General features: G+C 49.0%; 1 pseudogene; it reads right to left on the reverse strand.

The window, feature by feature from the left end:
- The window catches only part of LOC123729168 (F-box/LRR-repeat protein 17-like), a 761340-nt pseudogene that overhangs the window by 453373 nt on the left and 285928 nt on the right, over positions 1-22039 (reverse strand).

Genomic DNA, 22039 nt, shown 5'->3' on the forward strand with positions numbered 1-22039 from the left:
GAGAGGAGACGGACAGAGACAGACAGAGAGGAGACGGACATAGAGAGGAGAGGGACAGAGAGGGAGATGCCAGAGAGAAACAGAGAGGGTAGTCAGATAGAGAGAGGAGACGGACAGAGAGAAACAGAGAGGGAGACGGACGAGAGACAGAAAGTGGAGATGGACAGAGAGAGAGACAGGAGAGGGAGATGGACAGAGCAGAACATGAGAAGAGGAGATGGACAGAGAGAGACAGAGAGGAGACCGACAGAGAGACAGAGAGAGAGACAGACAGACAGAGACAGAGTGAGACGAGACAGAGAGAGATAGAGAGATGAGAGACAGAGAGAGACAGAGAGAGAGACAGAGAGACAGAGGAGAGACGGACAGAGGACAGAGGAGAGACGGACAGAGAGTGAGACGGACAGAGAGAGACAGAGAGGGAGACAGACAGATAGAGACAGAGAGAGAGACAGACAGAGAGAGACAGAGAGAGAGAGACAGAGAGAGACAGAGAGAGAGACGGACAGAGACAGACAGAGAGGGAGATGCCAGAGAGAAACAGAGAGGGTAGTCGGATAGAGAGAGGAGAAGGACAGAGAGAAACAGAGAGGGGAGACGGACAGAGAGACAGAGAGGGTTGACGATCAGAGAGAGGAGCTGGAAAGAGAGAGACAGAGAGGGGACACAGACAGTGACAGACAGAGAGGGGAGACGGACAGAGAGAGGAGACGGACAGAGAGAGACAGAGAGGTGAGACGGACAGAGAGAGGAGACGGATAGAGAGAGAGACAGAGAGGGGAGATGGACAGAGAGAGAAGACGGACAGAAAGAGATAGAGAGGGGAGATGGACAGAGAGAGACAGAGAGGGGAGACGGACAGAGAGAGACAGAGATGGCAGACGGACAGTGAGAGGAGATAGACAGAGAGAGACAGACAGGGGAGACAGACAGATAAAGACAGAGAGGGGAGACGGACAGAGAAGGGAGACAGACAGAGAGAGACAGAGAAGGGAGATGGACAGAGAGAGACAGAGAGGGGAGACGGACAGATAGAGACAGAGGGTAGACGGACAGAGAGAGACAGAGAGAGACAGACGGAGAGAGAGAAACAGAGAAGGGAGACGGACAGAGAGAGGAGAGGGACAGAGAGACAGAGAGGGGAGATGCCAGAAAGAAACAGAGAGGGTAGTCGGATAGAGAGAGGAGACGGACAGAGAGAGACAGAGAGGGGAGACAGACAGAGAGAGACAGAGAGGGGAGACGGACAGATAGAGACAGAGAGAGGGAGACGGATAGAGAGAGGAGAAGGACAGATAGAGACAGAGAGGGGGAGAGGAGCGGACAGAGAGGTGAGACGGACAGATAGAGACAGAGAGGGGAGACGGACAGAGAGAGACAGAAAGGGGAGACAGACAGAGAGAGACAGAGAGGGGAGACGGACAGAGAGACAGAGAGGGGAGACGGACAGAGAGAGACAGAGTAGGCGGACAGTGAGGGGAGACGGACAGAGAAGGACAGAGAGAGAGAGACGGACACAGACAGTCAGAGAGGGGAGACGGACATAGAGAGGAAAGGGACAGAGAGACAGAGAGGGGAGATGCCAGAGAGAGACAGAGAGGGTAGTCGGTTAGAGTGAAGAGACGGACAGAGGGAATCAGAGAGGGGAGACGGACAGAGAGACAGAGAGGGGAGACGGACAGAGAGAGAAGAGACGGACAGAGAGAGACAGAGAGGGAGACGGACAGAGAGAGAAGACAGACAGAAAGAAACAGAGAGGAGAGACGGACAGAGAGAGACAGAGGGGAGACGGACAGAGAGAGATAGAGAGGGGAGATGGACAGAGAGAGACAGAGAGTGGAGACGGACAGAGAGGATAGAGAGGGAGACGGACAGAGAGAGACAGAGAGGAGAGACAGAGAGAGACAGAGGGGAGACGGACAGAGAGAGCCAGAGAGGGGAGACTAGAGAGAGGGAGACGGACAGATATAGACAGAGAGAGGAGAGGGGAGATGGACAGAGAGGGGAGACGGACAGAGAGAGACAGAGGGATGACAGACAGAGACAGAGAGACAGAGAGCGGAGACAGACAGATAGAGACAGAGAGGGGAGACAGACAGATAGAGACCGAGAGGGGAGACAGACAGATAGAGACAGAGAGGGGAGACAGACAGAGAGAGACAGAGAGGAGAGACAGAGAGAGACAGAGAGAGGAGACGGACAGAGACAGACAGAGAGGGGAGATGCCAGAGAGAAACAGAGAGGGTAGTCGGATAGAGAGAGGAGAAGGACAGAGAGAAACAGAGAGGGGAGTCGGACAGAGAGACAGAGAGGGTTGACGATCAGAGAGAGGAGATGGACAGAGAGAGACAGAGAGGGGAGACAGACAGTGAGAGACAGAGAGGGGAGACGGACAGAGAGAGGAGACGGACAGAGAGAGACAGAGAGGTGAGATGGACAGAGAGAGAGACGGATAGAGAGAGAGAGAGAGGGAGATGGACAGAGAGAGAAGACGGACAGAAAGAGATAGAGAGGGGAGATGGACAGAGAGAGACAGAGAGGGGAGAAGGACAGAGAGAGACAGAGATGGCAGACGGACAGAGAGAGGAGATAGACAGAGAGAGAAAGACAGGACAGACAGACAGATAGAGACAGAGAGGAGATGGACAGAGAGAGACAGAGGGAGACCGGATAGAGAGAGGAGACGGACAGAGAGAGACAGAGGGATGACAGACAGAGAGAGAGAGACAGAGAGGGGAGACAGACAGATAGAGACAGAGAGGGGAGACAGACAGATAGAAACCAAGAGGGGAGACAGACAGATAGAGACAGAGAGGGAGATGGATGGGAGAGAGAGGAGATGGACAGATAGAGACAGAGAGAGGAGAGTGGAGACGGACAGAGAGACAGAGAAGGGAGATGGGCAGAGAGAGACAGAGAGAGATGAGACAGACAGAGGGAGACAGAGAGGGGAAACGGACAGATCGAGACAGAGAGGGGAGATGGATAGAGAGAGGAGACGGACAGAGAGAGGAGAAGGGAGACGGACAGAGAGGGGAGACGGACACAAATAGACAGAGAGGGGAGACGGACAGAGAGAGACAGAAAGGGAGACAGACAGAGAGAGACAGAGAGGGAGACGGACAGAGAGACAGAGAGGGGAGACGGACAGAGAGAGACAGATAGGGTAGGCGGACAGTGAGGGAGACGGACAGAGAAAGACAGAGAGAGGAGACGGACAGAGACAGACAGAGAGGGAGACGGACATAGAGAGGAGAGGGACAGAGAGGGGAGATGCCAGAGAGAAACAGAGAGGGTAGTCAGATAGAGAGAGAGGAGACGGACAGAGAGAAACAGAGAGGGGAGACGGACAGAGAGAGACAGAAAGTGGAGATGGACAGAGAGAGAGACAGGGGAGAGAGGAGATGGACAGAGAGCTGAGACATGGAGATGGAGATGGACAGAGAGAGACAGAGAGGGGAGACGGACAGAGAGAGACAGAGAGGAGAGACGGACAGAGAGAGACAGAGTGGAGACGGACAGAGAGAGATAGAGAGAGGTGATGGACAGAGAGAGACAGAGAGGAGAGACAGAGAGAGACAGAGGGGAGACGGACAGAGAGAGACAGAGGGGAGACGGACAGTGAGGGGAGACGGACAAAGAGAGACAGAGAGGGGAGACAGACAGATAGAGACAGAGAGGGGAGACAGACAGATAGAGACAGAGAGAGAGGAGAGACAGAGAGAGACAGAGAGAGGAGACGGACAGAGACAGACAGAGAGGGGAGATGCCAGAGAGAAACAGAGAGGGTAGTCGGATAGAGAGAGGAGAAGGACAGAGAGACAGAGAGGGTTGACGATCAGAGAGAGGAGCTGGACAGAGAGAGACAGAGAGGGGAGACAGACAGTGAGAGACAGAGAGGGGAGACGGACAGAGAGAGGAGACGGACAGAGAGAGACAGAGAGGTGAGACGGACAGAGAGAGGAGCCGGATAGAAAGAGACAGAGAGGGGAGATGGACAGAGAGAGAAGAAGGACAGAAAGAGATAGAGAGGGGAGATGGACAGAGAGAGACAGAGAGGGGAGACGGACAGAGAGAGACAGAGAGGGGAGACGGACAGATAGAGACAGAGAGGGGAGACGGATAGAGAGAGGAGAAGGACAGATAGAGACAGAGAGAGGAGAGGGGAGACGGACAGAGAGGTGAGACGGACAGATAGAGACAGAGAGGGGAGACGGACAGAGAGAGACAGAAAGGGGAGACAGACAGAGAGAGACAGAGAGGGGAGACGGACAGAGAGACAGAGAGGGGAGACGGACAGAGAGAGACAGAGTAGGCGGACAGTGAGGGGAGACGGACAGAGAAGGACAGAGAGAGGAGACGGACACAGACAGTCAGAGAGGGGAGACGGACATAGAGAGGAAAGGGACAGAGAGACAGAGAGGGGAGATGCCAGAGAGAGACAGAGAGGGTAGTCGGTTAGAGTGAGGAGACGGACAGAGGGAATCAGAGAGGGGAGACGGACAGAGAGACAGAGAGGGGAGACGGACAGAGAGAAGAGACGGACAGAGAGAGACAGAGAGGGGAGACGGACAGAGAGAGAAGACAGACAGAAAGAAACAGAGAGGAGAGACGGACAGAGAGAGACAGAGGGGAGACGGACAGAGAGAGATAGAGAGGGGAGATGGACAGAGAGAGACAGAGAGTGGAGACGGACAGAGAGGGATAGAGAGGGGAGACGGACAGAGAGAGACAGAGAGGAGAGACAGAGAGAGACAGAGGGGAGACGGACAGAGAGAGCCAGAGGGGAGACTTATAGAGAGAGGAGACGGACAGATATAGACAGAGAGAGGAGAGGGGAGATGGACAGAGAGGGGAGACGGACAGAGAGAGACAGAGGGATGACAGACAGAGACAGAGAGACAGAGAGCGGAGACAGACAGATAGAGACAGAGAGGGGAGACAGACAGATAGAGACCGAGAGGGGAGACAGACAGATAGAGACAGAGAGGGGAGACAGACAGAGAGAGACAGAGAGGAGAGACAGAGAGAGACAGAGAGAGGAGACGGACAGAGACAGACAGAGAGGGGAGATGCCAGAGAGAAACAGAGAGGGTAGTCGGATAGAGAGAGGAGAAGGACAGAGAGAAACAGAGAGGGGAGTCGGACAGAGAGACAGAGAGGGTTGACGATCAGAGAGAGGAGATGGACAGAGAGAGACAGAGAGGGGAGACAGACAGTGAGAGACAGAGAGGGGAGACGGACAGAGAGAGGAGACGGACAGAGAGAGACAGAGAGGTGAGATGGACAGAGAGAGGAGACGGATAGAGAGAGAGAGAGAGGGGAGATGGACAGAGAGAGAAGACGGACAGAAAGAGATAGAGAGGGGAGATGGACAGAGAGAGACAGAGAGGGGAGAAGGACAGAGAGAGACAGAGATGGCAGACGGACAGAGAGAGGAGATAGACAGAGAGAGAAAGACAGGACAGACAGACAGATAGAGACAGAGAGGGGAGATGGACAGAGAGAGACAGAGGGGAGACGGATAGAGAGAGGAGACGGACAGAGAGAGACAGAGGGATGACAGACAGAGAGAGAGAGACAGAGAGGGGAGACAGACAGATAGAGACAGAGAGGGGAGACAGACAGATAGAAACCAAGAGGGGAGACAGACAGATAGAGACAGAGAGGGGAGATGGATAGAGAGAGGAGATGGACAGATAGAGACAGAGAGAGGAGAGTGGAGACGGACAGAGAGACAGAGAAGGGAGATGGGCAGAGAGAGACAGAGAGAGATGAGACAGACAGAGGGAGACAGAGAGGGGAAACGGACAGATCGAGACAGAGAGGGGAGATGGATAGAGAGAGGAGACGGACAGAGAGAGGAGAAGGGAGACGGACAGAGAGGGGAGACGGACACAAATAGACAGAGAGGGGAGACGGACAGAGAGAGACAGAAAGGGGAGACAGACAGAGAGAGACAGAGAGGGGAGACGGACAGAGAGACAGAGAGGGGAGACGGACAGAGAGAGACAGATAGGGTAGGCGGACAGTGAGGGGAGACGGACAGAGAAAGACAGAGAGAGGAGACGGACAGAGACAGACAGAGAGGGGAGACGGACATAGAGAGGAGAGGGACAGAGAGGGGAGATGCCAGAGAGAAACAGAGAGGGTAGTCAGATAGAGAGAGGAGACGGACAGAGAGAAACAGAGAGGGGAGACGGACAGAGAGAGACAGAAAGTGGAGATGGACAGAGAGAGAGACAGGGGAGAGGGGAGATGGACAGAGAGCTGAGACATGGAGATGGAGATGGACAGAGAGAGACAGAGAGGGGAGACGGACAGAGAGAGACAGAGAGGAGAGACGGACAGAGAGAGACAGAGTGGAGACGGACAGAGAGAGATAGAGAGAGGTGATGGACAGAGAGAGACAGAGAGGAGAGACAGAGAGAGACAGAGGGGAGACGGACAGAGAGAGACAGAGGGGAGACGGACAGTGAGGGGAGACGGACAAAGAGAGACAGAGAGGGGAGACAGACAGATAGAGACAGAGAGGGGAGACAGACAGATAGAGACAGAGAGAGAGGAGAGACAGAGAGAGACAGAGAGAGGAGACGGACAGAGACAGACAGAGAGGGGAGATGCCAGAGAGAAACAGAGAGGGTAGTCGGATAGAGAGAGGAGAAGGACAGAGAGACAGAGAGGGTTGACGATCAGAGAGAGGAGCTGGACAGAGAGAGACAGAGAGGGGAGACAGACAGTGAGAGACAGAGAGGGGAGACGGACAGAGAGAGGAGACGGACAGAGAGAGACAGAGAGGTGAGACGGACAGAGAGAGGAGCCGGATAGAAAGAGACAGAGAGGGGAGATGGACAGAGAGAGAAGAAGGACAGAAAGAGATAGAGAGGGGAGATGGACAGAGAGAGACAGAGAGGGGAGACGGACAGAGAGAGACAGAGATGGCAGACGGACAGAGAGAGGAGATAGACAGAGAGAGACAGACAGGGGAGACAGACAGATAAAGACAGAGAGGGGAGACGGACAGAGAAGTGAGACAGACAGAGAGAGACAGAGAAGAGAGATGGACAGAGAGAGACAGAGAGGGATAGAGAGGGGAGACGGACAGATAGAGACAGAGGGTAGACGGACAGAGAGAGACAGAGAGAGACAGACGGAGAGAGAGAAACAGAGAAGGGAGACGGACAGAGAGAGGAGAGGGACAGAGAGACAGAGAGGGGAGATGCCAGAAAGAAACAGAGAGGGTAGTCGGATAGAGAGAGGAGACGGACAGAGAGAGACAGAGAGGGGAGACAGAGAGAGAGACAGAGAGGGGAGACGGACAGATAGAGACAGAGAGGGGAGACGGATAGAGAGAGGAGAAGGACAGATAGAGACAGAGAGAGGAGAGGGGAGACGGACAGATAGGGGAGACGGACAGATAGAGACAGAGAGGGGAGACGGACAGAGAGAGACAGAAAGGGGAGACAGACAGAGAGAGACAGAGAGGGGAGACGGACAGAGAGACAGAGAGGGGAGACGGACAGAGAGAGACAGAGTAGGCGGACAGTGAGGGGAGACGGACAGAGAAGGACAGAGAGAGGAGACGGACACAGACAGTCAGAGAGGGGAGACGGACATAGAGAGGAAAGGGACAGAGAGACAGAGAGGGGAGATGCCAGAGAGAGACAGAGAGGGTAGTCGGTTAGAGTGAGGAGACGGACAGAGAGACAGAGAGGGGAGACGGACAGAGAGAAGAGACGGACAGAGAGAGATAGAGAGGGGAGACGGACAGAGAGAGGAGACGGACAGAGAGAGACAGAGAGGGGAGATGGACAGAGAGAGAAGACAGACAGAGAGAAACAGAGAGGAGAGACGGACAGAGAGAGACAGAGGGGAGACGGACAGAGAGATAGAGAGGGGAGATGGACAGAGAGAGACAGAGAGTGGAGACGGACAGAGAGGGATAGAGAGGGGAGACGGACAGAGAGACACAGAGAGGAGAGACAGAGAGAGACAGAGGGGAGACGGACAGAGAGAGCCAGAGGGGAGACTTATAGAGAGAGGAGACGGACAGATATAGACAGAGAGAGGAGAGGGGAGACGGACAGAGAGAGACAGAGGGATGACAGACAGAGACAGAGAGACAGAGAGCGGAGACAGACAGATAGAGACAGAGAGGGGAGACAGACAGATAGAGACCGAGAGGGGAGACAGACAGATAGAGACAGAGAGGGGAGACGGATAGAGAGAGGAGACGGACAGATAGAGACAGAGAGAGGAGAGGGGAGACGGACAGAGAGACAGAGATGGGAGATGGGCAGAGAGAGACAGAGAGAGGGGAGACAGACAGAGGGAGACAGAGAGGGGAGACGGACAGATCGAGACAGAGAGGGGAGATGGATAGAGAGAGGAGACGGACAGATAGAGACCGAGAGACGAGAAGGGAGAAGGACAGAGAGGGGAGACGGCCACAAATAGACAGAGAGGGGAGACGGACAGAGAGAGACAGAGAGGGGAGACAGACAGATAGAAACCGAGAGGGGAGACAGACAGATAGAGACAGAGAGAGGGGAGACAGACAGAGGGAGACAGAGAGGGGAGACGGACAGATCGAGACAGAGAGGGGAGATTGATAGAGAGAGGAGTGGGATAGATAGAGACCGAGAGACGAGAAGGGAGACAGACAGAGAGGTGAGACGGACACAAATAGACAGAGAGGGGAGACGGACAGAGCGAGACAGAAAGGGGAGACAGACAGAGAGAGACAGAGAGGGGAGACTGACAGAGAGACGAGAAGGGAGACGGACAGAGAGGGGAGACGGACACAAATATACAGAGAGGGGAGACGGACAGAGAGAGACAGAAAGGGGAGACAGACAGAGAGAGACAGAGTGGGGAGACTGACAGAGAGACAGAGAGGGGAGACGGACAGAGAGAGACAGATAGGGTAGGCGGACAGTGAGGGGAGACGGACAGAAAAAGACAGAGAGAGGAGAAGGACAGAGACAGACAGAGAGGGGAGACGGACATAGAGAGGAGAGGGACAGAGAGACAGAGAGGGGAGATGCAGGAGAAAAACAGAGAGGGTAGTCGGATAGAGAGAGGAGACGGACAGAGAGAAACAGAGAGGGTAGACGGACAGAGAGGGGAGACGGACAGAGAGAGACAGAGAGGGGAGACAGACAGATAGAGACAGAGAGGGGAGACAGACAGATAGAGACAGAGAGGGGAGACAGACAGATAGCGACAGAGAGGGGAGACAGATAGAGACAGAGGAGAGGGGAGACGGACAGAGAGGGAAGACGGACAGAGATAGACAGAGAGGGGAGACAGATGAGAGAGGAGCCGGACAGAGAGAGACAGAGAGGGGAGCCAGACAGAGAGAGACAGAGAGGGAGGGAGACAGACAGATAGAGACAGAGAAGGGAGACAGACAGATAGAGACAGAGAGAGGAAAGGGGAGACGGACAGAGATAGACAGAGAGGGGAGACGGACAGAGAGAGGAAACGGACAGAGAGAGACAGAGAGGGGAGCTGGAAAGAGAGTGAGACAGGTGAGAGGGGAGACGGACAGAGAGCTGAGACATGGAGATGGACAGAGAGAGACAGACAGGGGAGACGGACAGAGAGAGACAGAGGGGAGACGGACAGAGAGAGATAGAGAGGGGAGATGGACAGAGAGAGACAGAGAGTGGAGACGGACAGAGAGGAATAGAGAGGGGAGACGGACAGAGAGAGACAGAGAGGAGAGACGGATAGAGAGAGGAGATGGACAGATAGAGACAGAGAGAGGAGAGGGGAGACAGACAGAGAGACAGAGAAGGGAGATGGGCAGAGAGAGACAGAGAGAGGGGAGACAGACAGAGGGAGACAGAGAGGGGAGACGGACAGATCGAGACAGAGAGGGGAGATGGATAGAGAGAGGAGTCGGACAGATAGATACAGAGAGAGGAGAAGGGAGACGGACAGAGAGGGGAGACGGACACAAATAGACAGAGAGGGGAGACGGACAGAGAGACAGAAAGTGGAGACAGACAGAGAGAGACAGAGAGGGGAGATGGACAGAGAGACAGAGAGGGGAGACGGACAGAGAGAGACAGATAGGGTAGGCGGACAGTGAGTTGAGACGGACAGAGAAAGACAGAGAGAGGAGACGGACAGAGACAGACAGAGAGGGGAGACGGACATAGAGAGGAGAGGGACAGAGAGGGGAGATGCCAGAGAGAAACAGAGAGGGTAGTCGGATAGAGAGAGGAGGCGGACAGAGGGAAACAGAGAGGGGAGATGGACAGAGAGACAGAGAGGGTAGATGATCAGAGACAGGAGACGGACAGAGAGAGACAGAGAGGGGAGACAGACAGAGAGAGACAGAGAGGGGAGACGGACAGATAGAGACAGAGAGGGGAGACGGATTGTGAGAGGAGACGGACAGAGAGACAGAGAGGGGAGATGCCAGAGAGAAACAGAGAGGGTAGTCGGATAGAGAGAGAAGATTGACAGAGAAAAACAGAGAGGGGAGACGGACAGAGAGACAGAGAGGGGAGACGGACAGAGAGAGGAGACGGACAGAGAGAGACAGAGAGGGGAGACGGACAGAGAGAGGAGACGGACAGAGAGAGACAGAGAGGGGAGATGGACAGAGAGAGAAGACGGACAGAAAGAGATAGAGAGGGGAGATGGACAGAGAGAGACAGAGAGGGGAGACGGACAGAGAGAGACAGAGAGGGGAGACGGACAGAGAGAGGAGATGGACAGAGAGAGACAGACAGGGGAGACAGACAGATAGAGACAGAGAGGGGAGACGGACAGAGAAGTGAGACAGACAGAGAGAGACAGAGAAGGGAGATGGACAGAGAGAGAAGACGGACAGAAAGAGATAGAGAGGTGAGATGGACAGAGAGAGACAGAGAGGGGAGACGGACAGAGAGAGACAGAGAGGGGAGACGGACAGAGAGAGGAGATGGACAGAGAGAGACAGACAGGGGAGACAGACAGATAGAGACAGAGAGGGGAGACGGACAGAGAAGTGAGACAGACAGAGAGAGACAGAGAAGGGAGATGGACAGAGAGAGACAGAGAGGGGAGACAGACAGAGAGGGATAGAGAGGGGAGACGGACAGATAGAGACAGAGGGTAGACGGACAGAGAGAGGACAGAGAGAGACAGAGAGGGGAGAGGGCAGACGGACAGAGAGCGGAGACGGGGAGATGGAGATGAACAGAGAGAGACAGAGAGAGGAGACGAACAGAGAGAGACAGAGAGGGGAGATGGACAGAGCGAGACAGAGAGGGGAGACAGACAGATAGAGGAGACGGACAAATAGAGAGGGGAGACGGACAGAGAGAGACAGAAAGTGGAGATGGACAGAGAGAGAGACAGGGGAGAGGGGAGACGGACAGAGAGCTGAGACATGCAGATGGAGATGGACAGAGAGAGACAGAGAGGGGAGATGGACAGAGAGAGACAGAGAGGGGAGACGGACAGAGAGACAGATAGGGTAGGCGGACAGTGAGGGGAGACGGACAGAGAAAGACAGAGAGAGGAGACGGACAGAGACAGACAGAGAGGGGAGACGGACATAGAGAGGAGAGGGACAGAGAGACAGAGAGGGGAGATGCCAGAGAGAAACAGAGAGGGTAGTCGGATAGAGAGAGGAGACGGACAGAGAGAAACAGAGAGTGGAGACGGACAGAGAGACAGAGAGGGTAGATGATCAGAGAGAGGAGACGGACAGAAAGAGACAGAGAGGGGAGACAGACAGAGAGAGACAGAGAGGGGAGACAGACAGATAGAGACAGAGAGGGGAGACGGATAGAGAGAGGAGACGGACAGATAGAGACAGAGAGAGGAGAGGGGAGACGGACAGAGAGGGGAGACGGACAGAGATAGACAGAGCGGGGAGACGGACAGAGAGAGACAGTGAGGGGAGTCAGACAGAGAGAGACAGAGAGGGGAGACGGACAGATAGAGACAGAGAGGGGAGACGGATAGAGAGAGGAGACGGACAGAGAGACAGAGAGGGGAGATGCCAGAGAGAAACAGAGAGGGTAGTCGGATAGAGAGAGAAGACAGACAGAGAGAAACAGAGAGGGGAGACGGACAGAGAGACAGAGAGGGTAGACGATCAGAGAGAGGAGACGGACAGAGAGAGACAGAGAGGGGAGACGGACAGAGAGCGGAGACGTGGAGATGGACAGAGAGAGACAGAGAGGGGAGATGAACAGAGAGAGGAGACAGACAGAAACAGAGAGGGGAGACGGACAGAGAGACAGAGCGGGTAGACGGACAGAGAGAGGAGACGGACAGAGAGAGACAGAGAGAGACAGAGAGGGGAGACAGACAGATAGAGACAGAGAGGGGAGAAGGACAGAGAGAGGCGACGGACAGAGAGAGACAGAGAGACGGACAGAGAGAGACAGAGAGGGGAGACGGACAGAGAGAGACAGAGGGAGTTACTATTGTGCTGGGGTGAGAACAGTGAACTGGGGAGTAAGGTGGCACACACCCATACACGCATACACAGATACTGCACCTCCTTTTGGCTTACCTTTACCTGATTTTCTAATAAAGTGTAACTTCAATGAACACACAGGGATAACGTTCACTTATCTAGCGTGGGTTCACTTCCCCCAATTACTTGCAGGTAGGGCCTATGCTAATATGATAATGAATTGTTGGCATCATTATATTTCGCTAAAGCGGCGTGGCGAAGGTCAAACCAAAACAGCTCGGTTGATCGGCCAGACCATGAAAATAAATTAATCTGCTGTTTAATCTAATAATGAGGCACAGCATCAGGCTTCTCCTCTCATTAACATACGTGTAATTGCATTTGAGAAGGCGCACACACATGCACCAACACAGACACACATACACACACACACACCAACACACACATGCACCAAAACACCAACACACACATACACTAACACACACTAACGCACACGCACAAACACACGCACCAACACACACACACACACACACACATCAACACACACTAACACACACGCACAAACACACACCCACCCACACACCAGTACAGGCACCAACACACACGCACAAACATACACACACCAACACACACACACACACACACACACACACACACACACATCAACATTCACACAGATCAGTTCATTACAGGTGGAGAAGAGGAAATAGTAGTACTGAAACAGAAAACACAGAATTAGCTGATAGGTTCCATTCCGTGTGTGTGTTGCGTGTTATGGATATCTTTAACCATGAAGCCCTTCTCATTAGCATGGTAATAGTCAAACAGCAGGGTGTTGTATTAGGATTCATCTCATTAAGCTTTCAGGAGATTTAAAGTTAACTTTGAAAGTTACAAAAACACTCAGTCCTGTAGTTAAACTGTGTTTCGGGAAGTTGCATGCCTTCCTCATGCCTTCCTCAAAAAACACATCGGTGTATAACAGTTCATTTCTAAATATAAAAATGTGTTTTTACGGCCAAATTATTTCCCACGCATTCAGGTAATGTATTTACTTATTCAACATTAATTGAGCCAGGTGTTCTCCAAAAACAGCCTGCTTGACAATTTAAAAGAAAAACAACAACAACAAACATTGGAGAATATTATTTCCACACTGTAGCTTCATCAGCACACATAGACGTCTGCCATTTTGTGAAGTCTACTCTCCTCAGTAAGATGGATGACTCCCAGTGATATCACAGAACAGCCCATGAAGCCTACGAACTGCAGCTCGGGACAGTGTGCGACAAACGCCCTCACTGATTTATCAGTCACCAGACAGAGGAGAGAGGGAGGGGAAGGGTTAAGCATTTCAAAGTATTGGAGCTTTTTCAAAGAGAAAGTTGATTAAAACATTTGGAAGAATTAGGAGTTAGCGTTGTGCACCAGCTGTGTGACAACAAAATTATTGGAGTGCCTAGAAGCCTGGCTGTTTCTACACAAACATTTCCCCCATCAAAATAATTCATTTACACAGCGAAGCAATAAAACACACACTGTGCCTCTCTCTGTACTGTAGCGGTCCTGAAGACCAGAGGCTGATGCCCTGGTCTGTGTCTCTCTCTGTACTGTAGCGGTCCTGAAGGCCAGAGGCTGATGCCCTGGTCTGTGTCTCTCTCTGTACTGTAGCGGTCCTGAAGGCCAGAGGCTGATGCCCTGGTCTGTGTCTCTCTCTGTACTGTAGCGGTCCTGATGGCCAGAGGCTGATGCCCTGGTCAGTGTCTCTCTCTGTACTGTAGCGGTCCTGATGGCCAGAGGCTGATGCCCTGGTCTGTGTCTCTCTCTGTACTGTAGCGGTCCTGAAGGCCAGAGGCTGATGCCCTGGTCTGTTCCTCTATCTGTACTGTAGCGGTCCTGAAGGCCAGAGGCTGATGCCCTGGTCTGTTCCTCTATCTGTACTGTACACAGTGTCAACACTCCATGACTCTCCTCCTTATGAAGTTGACTTGAATCGCTCAGAGAGACAGGGAGAGACAGAGAGACGGAACAACATTAATAAAAAGAAAGGCGGAGAGGTTGAAGGAGTGGGACAGACGGCTGGATCTGGGTGTAGAGCTATGATAGGTTCGTCCATCTCCATCATTCACAGAGTTAATTGTTTTGTATCTTTCAAATGCCAACAGCTTGTTATGGATTGATGATCAATACGCAGGAAGAACATTGTCCCGCTCCCTTTCACTATATCAATATGGATTCATTACATATATCACCGAAAGATGTTCAGAGAGCGACATTGATGAAAAGGAGAGCATTTTGCTCTGCTAAGCAGAGTGTATCTGTTATTTGAAAGATGGGAGTGTATATAAAGTATATCAAACACTTCAAAGAATGAAGCAGAGAGACTGACAGAGATCCTCCGCATTATCATCAACAGCAGACTCCTACATTTCCTCAGTGAAAACAACGTCCTGAGCAAATGTCGAATTAGCGGTTTACCAAATTACCATACCATATAAGTGTGCTCGCATACTCTCTTAAAACGCTTTCGCTTGAAAAACGTGGAAAAAAAAGCGCCAATAGTACTGTTTGTCCATTTTGAGACACCATAGCTAGTCTACACTTCCTCAAAAAATATTTAAAAAATATATCAATAAAAATATATGATAACTGAAGAAATCTGTCATAAATGTTGACTTCTATGCCGAGGAGATTTTAGTCGCGCAATTTTTTAGTCGCGCATCTAACTAAGATGTTTGGTGCAGTATTTCTCTCAATGAAAAAATTTGCATGAAAACAAGTCTCTCATTGAATGACAACAAACACTTACTGAAGAACCCCCACTGTTGACCAATCACCGAGGAAGGGGCATAGACTTCGGCTACCAATTCCGGCTTGCCTCAAGAAGAAATGTGTGCCCGAACAACCGAAAAAAACCTTACAGAAGTTTAAATCGAACAAAAACGTCACAAAACGTCGTCATAATATATGCACGAATTCTTCCAAACTGTTTAGGCTGGGAAGCATTCAGACGCCTTAATTGACAAACAAACAAAACAAAACAAAAGCAAAATATTCTCATACTTTGTTGATATGTGAACTTTCATGCGCCTTAATAGCAAACTTGCATGCCATCAATAAATACGACTAAAATTGTTAAATTACGAGCCTTGTTGGTTAAGCCACAGAAAAAGTCTCCAACCTACCCACTAGCCATGATTGGCTGAGATAGTGAGTGGGCTGGACATGCCAAGAGAGGAGTTCGAATTGGTCTGCCGGATTGGTCTGTTTGAGCTGGTCAGTCTGTGTTGGTAATCCTGCCGAACGTGGATTTTTTAAAAATGTATCGTGTAGTGGAGCTGCATAACTAAGTGTTGCTCTCTACTCTCTGGAGGATCCAGTTTTGAAATCAGTGGAATTGGAGTATGATAGCTAAAGAAATAGAGAAAACACCTTATTACATCTTCAAGATTACATCTTCAAACTAAGGGCAACTGTGGCATGGCATCCATGACAGGGAGACGTGTCCATCATGCATGATGATGTATATAGGTAAGATAGTCTAGCATTTCTAATTTTGACAGAAAGTGGTTTCATTTCAAGCTAAAGTGTACCGTTAGCTAGCTAGCTAACGTTAGCTAACTGGCTCCCTAGCTGATGTTATTATTCGTATCTAACAGCTTTTTGCTTCGGTATTTAGAGCCTAAAGTTAGCTAGTTAACATTGAACCTGGATGGTTAGGTCCCAGCATATTCATGCAGGGTAGTAACGACATGATTTGGCACTCTGTTCATTGTTGTTTAACTAGCTAACGTTAACTGGCTGGCTCGTTAGCTAATGTTACGTGTGTGATCTTACACATTGTTTACCTAGCTAGGTTCATTGTTTACCTAGCTAGCTACATGTCCTAAGCTAAAGTGTACATCACGCGTTGAATATGGCCGGTGTCAGTAAACGTCTGCAAAGTAGCGTTATGAAAATGTTGCCAGCAGAGCTAGTTAGGCTGTTTTCATGTTATCCATGTTATTGAGAGATAAACAAATCATCCACCAGAGCGTCAAGTGTGCGCTCTGTACGATCCAAGCGCGAAACAAGATGGGTGGGGCTAACGATTAAGAGGGTGTGAACGATGCTGAATGGGTGTAGACAAAGAAGAGCTCTTCACTAGATACCAAAACATTCAAAGACCATTTTTATCAACAAGTTTATCAACTTTCAAAGCAGAAATACTTTCCCATTGTTCCTCAACAATGCAGTGTATGATATACCATTTTGTAGCTCCGAGTCTCTACTTTTATCCAATGTAAAAACTAATGAATGCAGAGCAGAATCAGGGCGATACCCGCTAATTATCAAAATCCAGAAAAGTGCTGTTAAATTCTACAACCACCTACAGAGATGAATCTGGAGAAGAGTCCCCTAAGCAAGCTGGTCCTGGGGCTCTGCTGACAAACACAAACAGACCCCACTGAGCGCCAGGACAGCAATACAATTAGACCCAACCAAATCATGAGAAAACAAAAAGATAATTTCTTGACACATTGGAATTTTTTTTTTTTAAAACAGAGCAAACCAGATTGCTATTTGGCCCAAAACAGAGAGTACACAGTGGCAGAATAACTGATCCAAAATTAAGGAAAGCTTTGACTATGTACAAAGAGGATGCCGCAGGCAGACGTGGCTCTCGAAAGAAGACGGGCTATGTGCCACTGCCCACAAAATGAGGTGGAAACTGAGCTGCACTTCCTAACCTAGCAGTCATTTCCACTCCTGCCAAATGTATGACAATATTAGAGACACATGTTTCCCTCAGATTACACAGACCCACAAAGAATTTGAAACCAAATCCAATTTTGATAAACTCCCACAGTGTGCCATCACAGCAGCAAGATGTGTGACCTGTTGCCACAAGACAAGGGAAACCACTAGAGCACAAACACCATTGTAAATACAACCCATATTTATCTGTTCATTTATTTTCCCTTTCATACTTCAACTATTTGCACATTGTTACAACACTGTATATAGCCAGTAATATAACATTTGAAATGTCTTTATTCTTTTCAAACTTTTGTGAGTGTAATGTTTACTGTTCACTTCTGATGGATTATTTCACACTTTTGTTTATTATCTATTCCACTTGCTTTGGCAATGTAAACATGCTTCCTATGCCAATATAAACCTTTTAATTGTTCCGTTGGATTGTTGACTCTCTGTTCAACTCTCGTACACACAAGTTTGGTAAAAAAAAGACGTTGAAAGAAGGGAACATTAGACCGATAGAGGGATAAACAGAGGATAGGAATTGAAAAAGTATCTCTCCACTGGGCCCTGAGTGAACTTCACAGAGACAGAAGAAAGAGAAGCCTGGTGGAAGAGGCACTGGACTGCAGACAAACAGAAGACTGGAGGAAGAGGCACTGGACTACAGACAAACAGACCCATTTTATCACTCTCTAGGTGCAAGACCAACTAACTACAGTGGCAAGAAAAAGTATGTGAACTCTTTGGAATTACCTTGATTTCTGCATATATTTGACATAAATTTGATCTGCTTAAAATACAATACACAAATTATTGTATTTTTATTGTCTATATTGAATACATCAATTAAACATTCACAGTGTAGGTTGGAAAAGGTATGTGAACCCCTAAACAAGAATGGTGCTCATGGGAGGACACCATGGAAGAAGCCACTGCTGTCAGACAACACAATTATTGTCTGACAGTGGAAGAAGCCACTATCAGACAACTTATTGTCTGACAGTGGAAGTACTGTACTCTGTACTGTAGCGGTCCTGAAGGCCAGAGGCTGATGCCCTGGTCTGTGTTTCTCTCTGTACTGTAGTGGTCCTGAAGACCAGAGGCTCTGCTGTCCAAAAAAGGGGCTCTGCTGTCCACTGCTGTCCAAAAAAAACAATTTCTGCATGTCTGAAGTTCACAAAGAGCACTTGGATGTTCCACAGCGCTACTGGCAAAATATTCTGTGGACAGATGAAACTAAAGTTGTGGTGTTTGGAAGGAACACAACACTATGTGTGGAGAAAAAAAAGCACAGCACACCAACATCAAAACCTCATCCCAACTGTACAGTATGGTGAAGGGAGCATCATGGTTTGGGGCTGCTTTGCTGCCTCAGGGCCTGGACAACTTGCTATCATCAACGGAAAAATATATTCCAAGATTATCAAGACATTTTACAGGAGAATGTAAGGCTATCTGTCCACCAGTTGGAGCTCCACAAAAGTTAGGTGACGCAACAGGACAACAACCAAAAGACAGAAGTAAATCAACAAAAGAATGGCTTGAACAGAAGAAAATACGCCTTCTGGAGTGGCCCAGTCAGTCCTGACCTCAATCCGATTGAGATGCTGTGGCATGACCTCAAGAGAGTGGTTCACACCAGACATCCCAAGAATATTGTGGAACTGTGAAACAGTTTTGTAATGAGGAATGGTCCAAAATTCCTCCTGACCGTTGTGCAGGTCTGATCCGCAACTACAGAGCACATTTGGTTGAGGTTATTGCTGCCAAAGCAGGGTCAATCAGTTATTAAATCCAAGGGTTCAATAAAGACATGACAACATATAATTGTTTGTGTGTTATTAGTTTAAGCAGACTGTTTGTCTATTGCTGTGACCTAGATGAAGATCAGATTACATTTCATGACCAATTTATGCAGAAATCCAGGTATTTCCAAAGGGTTCTGTCACGTCCTGACCAGTAATAGGGGTTATTTGTTATTATAGTTTGGTCAGGACGTGGCAGGGGGTGTTTGTTTCATGTGGTTTGGGCTATGTATTTAGGTAGAGGGGTGTTTGGTTTATGTGGTTCGGGGTTTGTTAGTCTATGTTCTATGTTATTGTATTTCTATATTCTGTCTAGTCTATTGTAGTTCTATGTTTAGTTAATTGGGGATGGACCTTCAATTGGAGGCAGCTGGTTATTGTTGCCTCTGATTGAAGGTCCTATAATTAGGAGTTTGTTTATCATGGGGTTTTGTGGGAGATTGTGCTGTATATAGCTTTGTGCCTTACTGACCTGTTAGTCGTTTTTGTATACGTGTTTGATTTGTGGTTTCCTTCTTCACCAAATAAAAAGAAGACGAGTATATTATTTTCCCGCTGTGTCTTGGTCTTTACCCTACGACACCCGTGACAGGTTCGCATACTTCTTCTTGCCACTCTATACAGTAAAAGCTAAGCTAGAGCAGTAATACAGTGGGTTCTTATCAGTGCAACGTGAGAGTGAGTGACTGAGTGCGTGCGTTTTGGGGTTTAAACAGGCAGAAAGATGTTTCACCCCTGGTTAAACGCCCGCTTCTCAGATAACATGGTGCTGACATTGCTAATACCACAAAATGACAATTTCTTTGTTGATTCAATAAAGCCCGGGATGTTTTCCATATAAAACAACAGGCTGCTTTGATGTTTATGAGAGCATTATGAGGGGAAAACATGAGGTTCTGGTATATTGTTCTGCAAAAGACAGCACACACATTCAATAACACACACAACAAACACATATTCACAAAGACACACATCACAGCTTAGCAACTGAGTTCATTTCACTTGAAAAGATGCAGAATCTCAGAGTATTGTGATGCACCCCGTGATAATTATTATTATTTATTTATTTCACCTTTATTTAACCAGGTAGGCTAGTTGAGAACCAGTTCTCATTTACAACTGCGACCTGGCCAAGATAAAGCAAAGCAGTTCGACACATACAACAACACAGAGTTACACATGGAGTAAACAAAACATACAGTCAATAATACAGTAGAAAAAGTCTATATACAGCATGTGTAAATGAGGTAGGATAAGAGAGGTAAAGGCAATAAATAGGCCATGGTGGCAAAGTAATTACAATATAGAAATTAAACACTGGAATGGTAGATGTGCAGAATATATATATGTATATATATGAATTTGCAAGTAGAGATAATAATCTTTATGTACATAATGAGAGATAAAATAATGCACATAATTTACACTTTCCCAGATGAGATTTGGACTGAGCATGGTAAACAGCCTTAGTGACACGTCACAGCTACATGGTCCATCTAAATGCTAAATGGGAGTCATTTGTCCAGCAGGAGAGCCAACAGACTGTTACCAGTTGGGTTGATGTTACTTTCAGATGAAGACCTGGTTGTGTTCAGTAGGGTACACTGTAGCAAAACATTTTTCAATGGAAAATGAAACCTACTCCCTACTAGTCTTGGGCAGTATGTAGCCTCAAGCGTCGGGCCAGTAACCGAAGGTTGCTGGTTCAAATCTCGGAGCCGACTGGTTAAAAATATGTCACTGTGCCCTTGAGCAAGTGCTGGAAAAGGGTGACCCTGACTCCTTGCGGGTGTCTCAGGGGGAGTTGGGATATGCAAAAAACACATTTCCACTTCACACATGTAAAAGAAACAACCCCAAGTCTGTATTATGAGTCAGATGGTGGCCATGCAGGAACACTGGTTGTTACTATTCCCCCCCCACACACACACACACACACACACACGTGCACATCTGTCATGTTAAATCAGTGTGATGGTGATGTCTCTTAAACATCTCTCATGTTAAATCAGTGTGATGGTGATGTCTCTTAAACATCTGTCATGTTAAATCAGTGTGATGGTGATGTCTCTTAAACATCTCTCATGTTAAATCAGTGTGATGGTGATGTCTCTTAAACATCTCTCATGTTAAATCAGTGTGATGGTGATGTCTCTTAAACATCTCTCATGTTAAATCAGTGTGATGGTGATGTCTCTTAAACATCTGTCATGTTAAAACAGTGTGATGGTGATGTCTCTTAAACATCTCTCATGTGATGCAGTCCTGTCAAAGGGTGACCAACTCTAAAAATTGGGCTCCACATATGCAGGCTGTACTGTCTGCTTGTTTCTCTTCTCCCTGGCTCTCTATCCAAAAACAACATTGATTGGCCAGAGAGCCCCCTCACTTGCTTACCAGGTCTAAATAAGTAATGATTATACACTGAGTGTACAGAACATTACAAACACCTTCCGAATATCGAGTTGCCCACCCCCTTTGCCCTAAGAACAGTCTCAATTCGTCGGGGCATGGACTCTACAAGGTGTCGAATGCGTTTCACAGGGATGCTGGCCCAAATTGACTCCAATGCCAACAGTTGAGTCAAGTTGGCTGGATGTCCTTTGGGTGGTAGACCATTCTTCATACACACAGGAAACTGTTGAGTGTGAAAAACCCAGCAGTGTTGCAGTTTTTTACACACTCAAACCAGTGCGCCTGGCACCTACTATGATACCCCATTCAAAGGCACTTAAAGATTTTTGTCTTGGCCATTCACCCTCTGTACGGCACACATTCACAATCCATGTCTCAACTGTCTCAAGGCTTAGAAATGCTTATTTAACCTGTCTCCTCCCCTTCATCTCCTCTGACTGAAGTGGATGTAACAGATTACATCAATAAGGTATCATAGCTTTCACCTCGATTCACCTGGTCAGTCTGTCATGGAAATACTAGGTGTCCATTCTTTAGGCCCCAGTCTTAGTCTCCCTTTCCATACTTTCTCCTCATATTTCTCACCTCCTCCCCATTGTCTGTGTGCTATCTTAGCCCTTCACCCTCGTACCCTTATACAGGTTTA

This window comes from Salmo salar, chromosome ssa20 (genome assembly GCF_905237065.1).
Source record: "Salmo salar chromosome ssa20, Ssal_v3.1, whole genome shotgun sequence".
NCBI lineage: Eukaryota > Metazoa > Chordata > Actinopteri > Salmoniformes > Salmonidae > Salmo > Salmo salar.